This window comes from Muscardinus avellanarius (genome assembly GCF_963383645.1).
Source record: "Muscardinus avellanarius genome assembly, chromosome: 4".
NCBI lineage: Eukaryota > Metazoa > Chordata > Mammalia > Rodentia > Gliridae > Muscardinus > Muscardinus avellanarius.
The window spans coordinates 13,192,210-13,206,429 of NC_137789.1; positions in this window are offsets into that span (position 1 = coordinate 13,192,210).

Sequence of the window (14,220 nt, forward strand, 5' to 3'; positions counted from 1 at the left end):
GATCAGCTCTACCTGGTTTTGAAGCAATTCACACATGGCTAGGGTACAGACTGTGCTCTGTGATAGCCATATCACAACATCTGAATGCAGGCAGAACAAAAGTGGAAAAGATGGAGCCAATTGAGAAGCCATTTATTTTAAGATGCAAATTTCTGTGTAGATACCAGGGAAATTCAGCTGCGGAAAGATCTCTGTGCTAGCCTCAGCTGCCTCCTCTGCCTGTGACCACAGTCAACTCACAGATTCAACTGAACAAGTGTATTGAATACCTACCACATGCTAGGCACTGGGCTTGACAAACCTTTAGCAACACAGACACAGTCTTGGTCATCAAGACTGAAATTTACAACTAAAAGTGTACAATGCAGAGTAAAGAGTGTTGAGATCCCTGAATTGGGTAGCCAAAGAAATAGAGTGACTGTAATCTCCTGCTGCTGGCTGTGCAGTGATCTGTACTGTCTCTGCATCTTACTCCTGGCCTATGTCAGGTCTGTTGTAACAATGGACTTAAATCAGAGTGAATTAAAACAACAAAAATGGATTCCCTTACTTTTCTGGAGGCTTGACATCTGTAATCAAGATGTTGGCAAGACCATGTTCCTCAGAAGATTTTAGAGAAGAACCTTTCCTTGCTTTTTCCAGTCTCTGGTGGACCCAGAAGTTCATTGGCTTATAGCAATATAATCACTGCCAGTGTCTTCCCTTCGTTGTATCTGTGTGTGTGTTCTTTTCTCTTCTCATAAAGAAAGGAGTCATTGGATTTGGGCACCTACCCTCACCCTATATGAACTCAACTTAACTTGGTTATTTCTTTAATGATCTTAATTCCAAATATGTTATATGCCAGAGTTCTCTAGATTAGGGCTTGAATATATCATTTTTTAGGGAAATACAATTCAACTCGTTATAAAGCCAGAATATTTTTTATTTGGGGATTTTTTTTATCTTTTGCCATTTTCTCTTTTCCAGTGTTGGCTAGCACTTTGGGCAATTTACTTGGCTTGACATTCAGTTCTCCTGAAACATATGGAACTTGGCTCTCAGTTACAACTGTTTCTTTGCTTTGGGATGCTTTGAATAAAATATTATTGTCATTCTCAAAAGGAATTAGTGGCTGGTATGATGCTAATGCCCTAGGTAAATCCCCTTCAGATCCTGAGTAGAGAACTGATACTAACCAGGCTGGTTGAAGAAAGCAAATAAGGAAAAAGAAGATAAATCAACAAGCTTATGTGGTCTTAACAGACAACACAGAGTGAAAAGCAAGCCTTTGAGGAAAGGAGCCTTTTGTAAGGATATTGTCTCCAGCCGTGTGTGTGTGTGTGTGTGTGTGTGTGTGTGTGTGTGTGTGTTTGAGGATACTAGGGATTGAACCCAGGGGTGTTCTACCTCTTAGCTATTTTATTTTTTATTTTAAAATAGTGTCTCGGTTGTGGAGGGCCTTGCTAAGTTGCTGAGGCAGGCCGCAAAACTGTGATCCTCCTGCCTCAGCCTCATTAATACTAAGATTACAAGCATGGGCCACCATGCTATCTTCTAGCACTCTAGAAGGTGCTTTTGAGGTACCTAAAAGCCCATAACACATGTCTGTAAACTCTTGTTTCAAAATCTGAATCATTATTTAGAAGTCAATTCTTTCCATTTGGTGGAAATGGCAGTGCACTAACCATGATCACAAAATCCTCAAGTCTTACCGTGGTAATGCAAAGGAGAAAACACCTTTCCCATATACACCAGGCAGCAGCAGCCAGTCAGAACACTGGTTTTGAGGATCAATTTCCATACCCTCTCTATGTTCCAGTGCTGGGGATGTCCAAAGTCTTTTCCAACATTTTAGCAGATGCCTGAGAACTTATAATCCTATTTTCAGATGATGCCTCTGAATTTAATTATAAAATCAGAACTAAGCCCCTCTGCCACTTTCTGAAAGAAACTGTTTTCCCCAGCATAAGACTGAAATTCTCTCTGACAGGGAGGGGTCATGTCACTGAGCATCTAGAAATTCTTCATTTCTGTTTCTATTTCTTTGTCATTCTCAATCTCTTTCCCTCTGGCCCTCTGTTTGTCCATTGCAGGTAAGTTTCCTATCCCTGAAACCATAGTACCAAAGCTACTTATATTCCTTAGCAATTCATCTGCCCCCAAAGGCCTTTTTCTATATATTTTTTTCATGGTACTTACTGGTCTTTTCCTAAGAGGAACATTCTAATAGATATTAAAAAAAAGACTTTCTCCATCTCATTATTCTAAGATGAGATGTCACTATGATTTTAAGGGCTTATTTTGCAGGCTTCAGTTATTTTACTATTTCACCAAGCACCATCTTCTAACAAGGTTTTGCTTCCTGTTTAAAGCGAATGAGACTTTTAAGGTCCTCTTTAACATTTACTAGTATTTTGGCAATTTGAGAGTTAATTGTTTACAAAACATAATTTCACTGGTTTCCGCTTTCAACAGTTCTGGAGTATGAAAGAAAAGCAAAGAAGCATTTGATTAAACAGATTTTTGTTTTAGCTGAGTTTAGGAAACTGGCATCGCTCAGCATTACATTAATAGAAACAGTAAGTCTTCTAAGTTCTTTTTCTGCATTCTAACTTTATTTTATTCTAGAATATATCCCCCAAACCTCTATTTGGGTATACCAGTTTTCTTATAATAAGGGAGTCTTATTACCAAAAGCTGGATGATTGTAATTTCTGAACATAAAATAGAATGGTACAGGAAAGTTGTTGTTCTTTTTATAATTTGTTTTGTGGTTCAGGAGGTGGGACCCAGAGGCTCCACAACTTAATTATATCCCAGCCCTTATTATTTTATTTTGAAACAGGAAACTGCTAGGTTGCCCATATTGGCTTTGAACTCTCTATCCTTTTGCTTCAGCCTCCCAAGTAGCTGTGAATACTGGCATATGCGACTGTGCCTGGTCAGTTGTTCTTAGTTCTAACTGCAATCAGAATCACTGGGGGAAGGGAACCCTTAAAGCACACTGATGTCCTTTTCTACCAGTAGAGATTCTGGCCTAATTGGTCTCGTCAGTCTTGGATGTGACTCAGGAGCGGGGTTATTTTAACTCTCCAAGTGATTCTCATGTGTAGTCAATAAATGTTGTTGTAATATGGCATGTCTCAGCCTTCACTGTGTGCATGAGTCTGACTCATGCACATTTCAGTAGGACTGGAAAGGCCATGAATGTTTTTTTTATCTCTGCCCAGCTACCAGATGGTGCCCATGCTGGAATGTTGAGGAATCATGCAGAGTAAGTGACATGGTGTCATGGAAATGGCGTTATCTTGAAAATTGAATGAAATCAAGTCTGAGAATCAATTTGCTATTTGGTTTTGTTCATATTACTAAGATGCAGTAAATTTGAATCCTGTCTTCTATAAAGTAGAAATAGAACTTTTGTTTCAAGGTTAATATGTAGAGTAAATTTTGTATAAAAGCCAGCCTACAAAGAACCTGACACTGAGTGGCTAAATAAAGCCTATTTCTATTTTACATACCTTCTTTTCACCTTCCCAAGCCCCTACGGCTTTCAAAAGACTAAGGGGCAAGGGCTGTTGTCTGGAGTGTGGTTGCTATGGAAACATTATCTTTGCGAGAAATGAGATGGTGGGTACTAGAAATTATGGTGGTTCCATAGTCATGAACCTGAATTAAAAAAAAAAAAAGAAAATACAAACAAACTTGTGATCACAGTTTTAACTATAAATCTATGCATTTTTGAAATAGGAAATATACTCAAAACAAGTTCCTTGTCTTTGATTATATTAAACATCCTTTTCTCCATCACAAATTAGAATCAGTAAACTTGTAGTTCCAAGTCACAGTTATCTTTAAAGGTAGTGATAAGTTGTAAGGCAGATATTTAAGAGATGTAGAGCATAGGGGTTATGGTAGTAGACTCAGTCAGGGTGCTGAATTAATCTCAGAAGCATTTGAAGTCAGAGTTTTAACATCAGGTTGAGTTTGGATCATCTGCTGTATGTTTTGGGAAAGTTTGAGGGGTTTGAGAAGACCGGGAAAATGTAGCATCTTTGAAACATTAATCTGCTTAGCGTGGTATGGGTGAGAAGGGTGAAAATAGGAGAAAAGTAGAGACAAGAATGTCATTCATTTGGTAATATGTACTGGCTGCTGTGAGGGATGCCAGGCACTATGGAAAAGATGCGTTCTTCTACTGATGTCCGTCTTGCCACTGAGACAGGGAAATTATCACAAGTGTCTGAAAGAAGCACTTCAACTGCTATGAGAGTAACAGGTGAATCTGAGTTCTGTTTGGGTCAGCCAGTCTACCCTTGGAAATAACAATCCAGTGACTCTCCAGCTAATATCTTAATGTTCCATGAGCTTCACGAAAGTGAGATGGGGGAGAGTGTAAGATATATTACTTTTGCAACTGTGACTCTTCCTAGAGAGACTGTGAACATGTTACACATTTCCTCACTGATAAAATGAAGGCAAATCCATGTAATTTCAACAACTTCTATGATTCTACATGAGACAATGCATTGCTAACAGCACAGTGCTTAGCACATAATGAAGCTCAAAAGTGGTCATCCAAAGCACAAACAATAACAAATGCTGGCGAGGATGTGAAGAAGCAGGAAGTCTAATACATTGTTGGTGAGTTTGCAAATTAGTGCAACTACTTTGGAAAACAGTATGGAGGATCCTCAGAAGAAGGGGAACAAACCTACCATATGATCCAGCAATACCGCTTCTGGGTATTTACCCAAAAGAATGAAAACCAAACTACTAAACTGATGCATGCGTATCTATGTTCATAGCCGCCCAATTCACAATTGCTAAAATATGGGACCAGCCAAGATGTCCATCAACAAATGAATAGATCACAAAACTATGGGATATGTACACAATGGAATTTTACTCAGCCATAAAGAAGAACAAAATTATGTCACTTATAGGGAAATGGATGGAACAGGAGAACATTGTGCTAAGTGAGATTAATCAGACACAAAAAGTAAGAAATCAGATGTTCTCCCTAATATGTGAAGCTTGGGAGAAAATAAATCATAGGAGGAACTCTAGACGAAGAAGGAGAAACAATAGATGAACAAATATAGGCAACCCACCTGAGGGGGATGGGAGGGCAGAAGAGGGAAATTACCTAATGTACATGTTGTACATTTACAAACATATCAAAGTCAATAACTAAGCCAAACATGAGAAGGGGGAGGAGGAGAGAACTGGGAAGGAATTGAGGAAGGGCTAATGAATGATATGTGCATGTATGACTCTACCATCTTGTACCTCATTAAGATTCATGAGTACAATGCACCAATAAAAAAAACTTTAAAAAGTGGTCATTTGGTTTACAGTGTCATTTACTCAGCACCTATTATGTGTCTGTCACAGAAACAGCAACTGCTGACTGAATGGCGATTAGTGCCTCGTGTAGAGTAGCATGTGGCTCATTTAGGGCATGCCATCTCTGGATGGACTTGCCACCAGTCCTCCCTCTGTGGCAAACATGTGGCCACATGTTGAATGTGGGTGAAATCACATGAGTCTCTGTGTTTGCTACTTGGGGCCCAGCTTCAGTTCCCTCCTCAAACTCATTTAGCATATAACTTGAATACTGAGCATCTCGTTTACTATTATTATTTTTTTGGTGGTACTGGGGTTCCTGGAAGCCCTACTACTTCCGGGCTACACTCCCAGACCTATTTATATATTTTTATTTGGAGACAGGGTCTCTTAAGCCAGCATGGCAGGCTTCGAACCTGTGCGATCCTCCTATCTCTGCCTCCCAAGCGCGGGGATTACAAGCGTGCGCCACCACGCCCATCTGAGCATCTCGTTTAAATGGTCATCCTAGAGGAATAGAATTTTTTTTTCTGCAAGAGAACCTAGTCTGTGCTTGCTAAAAGGATATCCCACACCAAGATATTTTGATCTATTATCACTTAGAGTGACAAGCATTAGGAACCTATTACATTTATACAAAGACAATAAGTGACTGAAGGAAATTAATTTTGAAGTGCAGTTTAAAGGCGCCAAAAGCAATGCTAGAGCCACCTCTTGACTTGCTGAGGCTGTTTGTGCAAAGTCCTTAGATCGAATGGGGAGGAAGGCAAGCAATGCTCTGTGTTATTTCAACAAAATACTTTGTCTTCGTGATGCCTTTAGTCTTTGCTACGGGGCTGGACTATAATGTGACTTGCAGCTCCATTCAACACCCCCCTCTCCACACTCACACACAGACAAGTAACTACAGAAGACTCAGGTTTGCTCAATTCCTTCTTTGCGATGGACTTAACACGATTCTGAGCATTCCTACCATGTGGTGTGCACAAGCCCTTGACTTCAGCCTTCTCTCTGCCTGGCTTATTTTTGTACATGCATGGTGAGGGCACCTCAGGACTGTGGGAGCAGTGCTTGATGGGGGTCTCATGGCAACAGTGCTCAGCAGATAAGGGAGAAATCAGACTGTTTTCTTGAAAAAAAGTAAGGCGACAGATTTGTATTCCCAGAGTCTTTCTCATTTCTTTGCCCTGGTTCCCACTCTCTGCCTCCCTTCCTTCCCAGCTGCTTCTTCTTCCCTCCTCATTTCCCATGTGTAGGTTTATGCTGTTTGTGGTGGACAGAGACATACTCTTTTCAGGTATGAGAATTCTTTCTTGTTGCAAGAATCTGCTGCAAACTGGACTTCTGTCAAACTTCTTCTTTGCACCTCTCCTGGGCATTATACAATTAGCTTCAATGTACCTTTGTGCTCAAATGACAGGGTTTTGATGGGCTTCTGACAGGGTTGTATCCCTCTTTTCCTTCCTAGATAATTACTAAGCATTTTCTAAGTGTTTTTGCCTGCAGAATGATATATATGCACCTTCTAATAATTCATCATTTCTCAACTCAAATATAAATTATTTAACTTTTAATATTGGCATATTGCTCTTTCATCTTTGAAATTATGTTTTGCATAGAAGTTGTGAAAAAACTGTTGGGTGATAGAGAACTGGTTAGATATTAATTTTGGCTTGACACCTAGTAAGGTAGAGTCATCATTTGTTCATTCATTCATTCATTCAAATACTAATGGACACCAATTATGTTTCAGATATAGATCTACAGGCTAGATATAAACAGAGGTAAGCAGAAAATGTATCTACTTAAAGCATCTTTCATTTCTCAGTGGAGACCCACTATAAACTAGTGTTAATCAAACTTGAATGAGAATTCCAATCACTTGCACATTATTGTTAAAATACATGCTGCTGGAACACAACCCCCGAAGATTCTGGTTTCTTACATCTGGGATGGGTGGTCCCCAGTTTTTTGCATTTGTAAGTTTACTAAGGGAATACTCAAGGTCCAGAAACCAGGCTTTGGAGAAACTGGTATCAGCAAATAAGTAGGCAAATATATAATGTAATGTTAGCTAGTGATCAATGTTATAAAGCAAAACAATGCAGGGAAAGAATGCAAAGGAAGATTCAGGGACGTGGAGGCTACTACTTTAGGTTGAAGCATCAGGAAAGGTTTGTCACTGGCAGAGAACTGAATGAAGTGAGTGGACCCCTGGGGAACACTGCAGGAGGAGGGTAGCACCTGTGGGAGGCCTTGGCAGGGAGCACCCTTGCCTGGCTGTGCTTCTCCTGGCCTCTGTGTTCTCAGGACACCACCTGCATCCATCACCTATTCAACCTGATGCACAGTTGGTCTTGCTTTGTGCTCTCCTGCCAGTGCCATTATCATATTTGAAACCCTCAAACCCTGATACCGAGAAGGGTTTGAGTTACTTGAGTCTGTTGCTGTTCAAATCACATCTCAACACTGAGCTCAAGTCTTCCTCATAGAAGCCACACAAGCCCGGTCCTGTTATCTCCCCCATTTTGTGGACAAAGGAACTGAAGCACAGAGAGGCTAAGTGATGTGCTAAGGACTATAGAGATAGGAAATCTCAGAACCTAAAGTGAAGCCCATCTGTCATAGAGAACTGATGATGGACGGAAGATATGTTGAAGATGAGCCAAGAAGCGTCATCTACTGGCTTCTATATTTTAAGAGGGACTCATCACATGATTATAACCAATCAGTGGATTTTTCTTTCAGAAGAGAGATAATGCCACGGGTGGAGTAGTTTAGATGAAAGAAGGAGAGAGAGAGCCAGGTCCAGAAGCAACGAGGCCCGCTACACAGCAGAGGCTGACCTGGCCGGGTAACCTGTTTTTGCTGCATGAAAGCGGGGCTTGTCACTGGAAGCTGGAGGGCAAGAGGAAGCAAATTCAGCAAACTCCTTCCTCTCAAGGGACCCTGACAAGTTTTGTTTTAATCCAATTAATACATTCAGGAAGTTGGCCAAGAGGAATGTGATTATTTAATTGTTTTGTTCAAAGGGTTCGAAGCAGGCTATTAGTCTGGGGTCCTGACTCCAAGGTTCATTTCAGGTTATTACTGAGAAGGAAGGTTTTGGAACCAGAGTGGCTGATTGATTCTTCCCCGCTGTTACCCTCATTAATTTACAAAGATTCATTGTGTTGGTGCTAATTTGCAGAGTCTGGGATGAAATGTAAAACAGATTCAGACTGATAAGAATTGTTTTGTATCTGACATTCTATCTCATTCCTCCCCCTTTATTTTTTCTAATAAAGACTTTCAGGTACATGAATTTCCAGTCTGATCATAATTAACTCTTTTTCCACATGACAGAAGTTGTGTCTAGTGATTAAACAGCAAGCAGGAAGTAGATACTTGACATTTCATTTCCAGTCCAACATAAACTTGTCCGTCATAATGCTCTCCCTATGACCTGAGAGAGCCAAGTCAGATTAACCTTCTGGAAAGTAAGAAAAATAAAATGCAAATATGAATACCTTTGTCCACCCTTACCCCATCAGAATGTTTAAGTAGCATGACAACTATTAAATGTAATTTAAGATTCCATGTAAAGTTTCAAAACCTGCAATGATTAGCCTCAACCTTGATACCCAGTCTCTGATTCTGCTACTGGACAGCAGCATTCTCCGGCTGCTGTATCAGACAACGTTTGGTGTCTGCATTTGTCTCTGAAAGTCTCCCCCTGCCCTTTTGAATTTTTTGCCAGACCTCTTTTCTTACTTTAATTTATAATTACTTTTAGAAACCTTTCTTGGCTCTTATAGGCAAAGTACTCAACAACTTCGTGTGATTTCTTGGGTCTTCTCTCAACGGTTGACACAGTTCACAGTAGTTATTGTCTAAAGGAATAGTTTGTGTTGTAACTGTGTATGCATCTTTCCCTTGATGGTGAGCTTTTTTTTTTTTTTTTTTTTTCCTGTACTGGAGATTGAACCTAGGGGCATTCTACCTCTGAGCTATACCCCCAGCCCTATTTTTTATTCTTTATATTTTGAAACAGGGTCTCCCTAATTTGTCAAAGGTCTCAATAAGTACCTGAGGTCAGCCACAAACCTGCAATCCTCCTGTCTCAGCCTCCCAAGTACTCCGATTACAAGTGTGTGCCACCACACCCAGCTGGTGGTGAACTTCTGAGAGTGGGAGATTGGAGCACATCTTTCACAGGTAAATAGACATAATTTCTAACAAACTATCTGTGATAAGAGTGTATGTGGTGATTAAATGAACAAATTAAAAGAATGTCTGGCTTGCCCAATATGTACAATTATGATGATCAAATAGTACATTAAATACTAAAGGACTTTGTATACTAAAAAACACACAATAGCGTGCTGAGGTTAGAAATCATTTATTTATTACAAAGTTCATAAAACATTTCCTAACTCCTTTTTGATCATGGGGATTTAAATGTTCTCTCTTTCTGTCAATGTAGTCATGCATTCATTCCACACTGAGTGTTAAATATTGTCTCTTTTTCAATCAGAGGCACGTACCCATTCAGTAAGTTTCATATAATCAGCAAATATGCGTACCAAGTGGTTGGTACTGGAGACAGTGTGAAACATAAGAGTAAAGAGGCCAGCCCTGGAGAGTCTCAGAGACGCATGATGCTTAAGTCTTGAGTGACTCCCTCCAGGTCGGGTTCACCTTGGGCCTCTCCCACACTTCAGATCCTGTCTTGGACATAGACCGGGCCTTCTGTTCATTAAGACACTTTGGCCTTTGCTTGGGTAGCTCTTGCCCTTGAGCTCACTCTTTCTTTGCTTATCAGGGATGGTTCCAGGCTATTCTCAATGGCCTGGGCTGCACTGGAGTCTGTGTTCTGGGTGGGACACCAGATTATATTGCCTCTGATCTGCAAAGAAAAATGCAAATAGATCAATTCTTCAGTGTTTTCCTGAAACCTCCAGCTCTGTGTCCAGAAACATTTGGTTTCCATTCAGTCTTTCTTTACCTTTAAAATACTATTACTACTAACTACTACTACAGCTACTATTACTATTACTACTACTACTACTAAAAATAAACACTGAAATAGAATCAAAGTATTTCAATAACTGAACCAACAGTGATAATCACAATACAGCAAAAAAAAAAAAACCCAGCCCAAATATAATTTTGCTTCCCAGTCTCTAGTTTCTTATCAAAAAGAGATGCTCTGTTCCTGTAATCACTAGTAACAACTATGGTTTTCTGCACTCAAAATCATCCAATTCAGCGCCTCGCTGGACTTAACTGTTCTTGGCAGTGTCTGGCTGTGCCCGATGGTTTCTGGTGATTGTGTTCATGAGAGGCGGTCTGTCTTTCATTGCCTCCGTCTGGCCCCCTGCTCTCCCATAGCCTCCATTGGGAGGTTAGCTGAGCAGGAGGTGGGGAGGGATGAGGGGTCAAATCTGTTACTTTTTATAGAGGCAGAGTGAAAATAATTTCCTGTGAAAGCTGAGGACATTCCTTCATTAGTTTTGCTTCCTGCTCTGGGTCTTATATGCTCCGTGATTTCTTTTTTTTTTTTTTTTTTTTCCCCTTTTTTTTCTTTTGGAATGCCTATGGGCCAACTTCCTGTGCCTGAGGCTGCTGAGAGATAGAGTTTTACTAGCTCGGCCCACCTACACAGCAGCAAGCAGGGAATAGAGTGAATGCACAGAAAAGCAGCGCCCCCTAAGCCATCCCTGAATAGTGTGGACCTGAGTTCAAAGGAGAAGCCTTCCAGAGGTATTCTGAGAAGCAGCTAAGCTTGGAATTTGAGGGTTAAGGAAGACTCCTAGGGGGAATATGTCCGAACCCTTTGCCCCTCGGGTTTCAATGCTAATCTTCAAATTGCTCTTTCATATCCTAGTCAGTGTGTCCTTGTTGAAAGCTAGCTGTGTGTTACTTATGGCTCCAGATGGTAGATGGGTCAGGCGGTGACCCCAACTATAACTAGCGTAATCAGAAATGTAATGGTTCATAGGACTAAATAGTCAGGGTTGTTTCGCTTCAGCCAAGGCTGGCTCCAGGTTTTCAACCTCCTTAGGAATCTGTCTCCTTCTCTATCTCAGCACTGAATTCTTAGGCTAGCTTTATGCTCACAGACTTTTTCTATCCTAGTAACCAGATGAGCACAGGCAGCTCCATGCTTAGATTCTCTGAAACTCATCCTCGCTGAACAAAGAATCTGTCTTTCCTAATATATTAAAAAAACAGTCCTAGACTTCTTTTTAATGGACATGGGTTAGGTTGTATATTCTATCTAGTTCCAGTTTTATGTTCTATCCAGTTCCAAAGTTCGTGGCTTTGAATTGCCAGGCTTATTTCCCATGTCCATCCCTGTAGAAGTGGGAGGTTACATTAGCTCTACCTTTGTACTTGACCTGAGAGGAGAAAAGCAAGCAAAAACCAAGGTTAGTTGCCAGAAAAGAAGGAGCTAATATTCTACTAGAAACAAAATACAACACATATATCCATATTAGTGAATGAGGAAATGGTTTGAACTAACTTGCCCCAACTCAGAGCTATTAAGTTTTAAATGACTTTCAAATCCAGGTTTTATAGCATTGTGACAAGTGCCCTCATTACTAAACCAATGTTTGTATTCACTTCCTCAATATTCAATATGCATTTCAGTTACGTGACACTCAATATGTGTTTCAGTTGGGTGACACTCAATATGCATTTCATTTGTGTGCAAACTTCTTTTATATTTTTATAACACTTTCCTTTTATTTATTAATTTTTTAATTGGTGCATTGTCATACATCTTAATGAGGTACAAGATGGTGGAAGCATCAATGCACACATCACTCATTTAGCCCCTCCCTAATTCCCACCCCATTCTCTCCCCCCTCCCTCTTTCTCATGTTTTGCTTAGTGATTGACATTGATATGTTTATGAATGTGACCCCCAGGGATGCCTGCTTCCTTGGTATTCACACTTTCATGTGATTTTTCTCAGTTTCAATACAAGTGGAACCTGGTCACTTGCTTTAACCAATAGAATTTGGCCAAGGTGACAGGATGTCTGTGACTCCCACCTTGCAGCAGATTCTCTTTCTCTTGCTGCCTTTCATGAGGCAAACTGTTAAGTTGGAAAGGCCTACGTGGCCAGCAGCTGAGGGCAGCATCCAGGTAATAAGCAGCAGAAAATAGAAAAGATGTGCTCTGCCCAGCAGGTGTAGAGAGTGGCAGAAACAGATTCTTGACGGATTGTCCTATAAACCCCAGACTACACTACTACTGTTGCTTTCACCAACCTGAGATAACTCACCCATCCAATACACAGGAGTAATTCAATGTAATAATGAAGGTTGACCTGATTTCCTGGCAGCTTAGCAAGGCATGCCTGGAGCTTCTACCATACAGGTGAAACCATGAAGATGTTGAGGTGACAAGAAAAAGTGATACCCGATGATGACAGAAGCATCCATCGTTCTGCCTCCTCTGGATACTTACATCACTCTAAGCGAAGAAATCACCACCTGCCCATCTTTATGCTTTGACATATGTGTGCATATATAAATATATACAATTTCTATAAAAACCCTGAATGATTTTATTTTATGTAGATATTTTTTTGGACACTAGGTTGCTTATTAGTTTTAATGATGAAAGAAAAGACTCAATTTATATTTTTTGTGACCCATGTTATAACCTCCTCCAACATAAAAAGTTTTCCCAGTGGAGCAGAAGAGCAAGGTAAAATAAGGCAGAGAGTTATGAATGGTCCTCTGGAATCTTAAATGTGATGTCCCTTCACTTAATGAGTTAAGCTCTTCCTACTTAATGGAGTTCTGGCAATACCAAACTAGTGATAAATTTTATTCCATTTTTCATGTCACAAATATTTGGCCAGATTTAAAAAAGATTTAATCACAGAGCAGCTAAAGTCAAATTTATAAATAATGATGTTTTAAAAGGTGAGCCATTCTTATTCCACACAAATGGCAAATCCTTGCATTATTCATATCTGAGCTGATTTTTGTCTGAGTTCTTAAATTTTCAATTCAGTGGGAAAAACCTTGTGTCTGAAAATCTTGACTTGCTTAGAAAGGCAACATTTACAGAGTCCTCTGGGGATCTGTGTCATGTGATGTGATTATATTTTGAAAGACAGACTCAGATAATATGTCAATTGATTTCTCTTAGTTTACTAGTGGCTATTAGGTATGCTATATAAATAAATGTGTGATTTCCACCTGAAGATACTGAAAAAGAAGGTTGGAAATTTATATTTTTACTCTGAGATGATAAGCCCCAAAAGAGGAATAAAACAGAAAATTTCTCAACTTTATAACTGTAATTAAGGGTCTAAATTCTACTTATAAATTCATAGACTCAGCAGCTTCTGTTGATTTTGGAGGGGGAGGGGAGGAAATGTTTAAACCACTGAAAACAACTCACATTCTCTTCATTCCAGGGCACGTCAAGTTAGTGAAAAGAGACAGAAAAAGGAAACCAAAAATGTGTGGAAACCTGGAGGAAAGTGGAGAAGCGACACTTGGGTGTTGCTGAGCATGAGCTGCTCAGTGACAGCGGATATCTTACAGAAAGAGTCTGGAACTAAGTGACAAAAGAAATACGTTTTTAGCTGAATGCTAGTATTTACTGGCTCTGAGTTATAGGGCTCAGTTTCCGCATATGTATTAATGCCCACATGCATGAAGGGACTTGTCTTGCTGTGTCTGCCATCCCTACCTTACTATGTAAGTGACAAACCCTGAATGCAAATATGTCTTGTAAACTCTAACTTGTGGGATGTCACTGATACTGAACATTTGAAATCAGTCCAGACAGGTACTACCCATAGGGGATAAAGGCCTAGGTAAGTCTTGGGAGCAGAATGAAGCCTGATATGATGGAAATATTTTTGAAGATAATAGA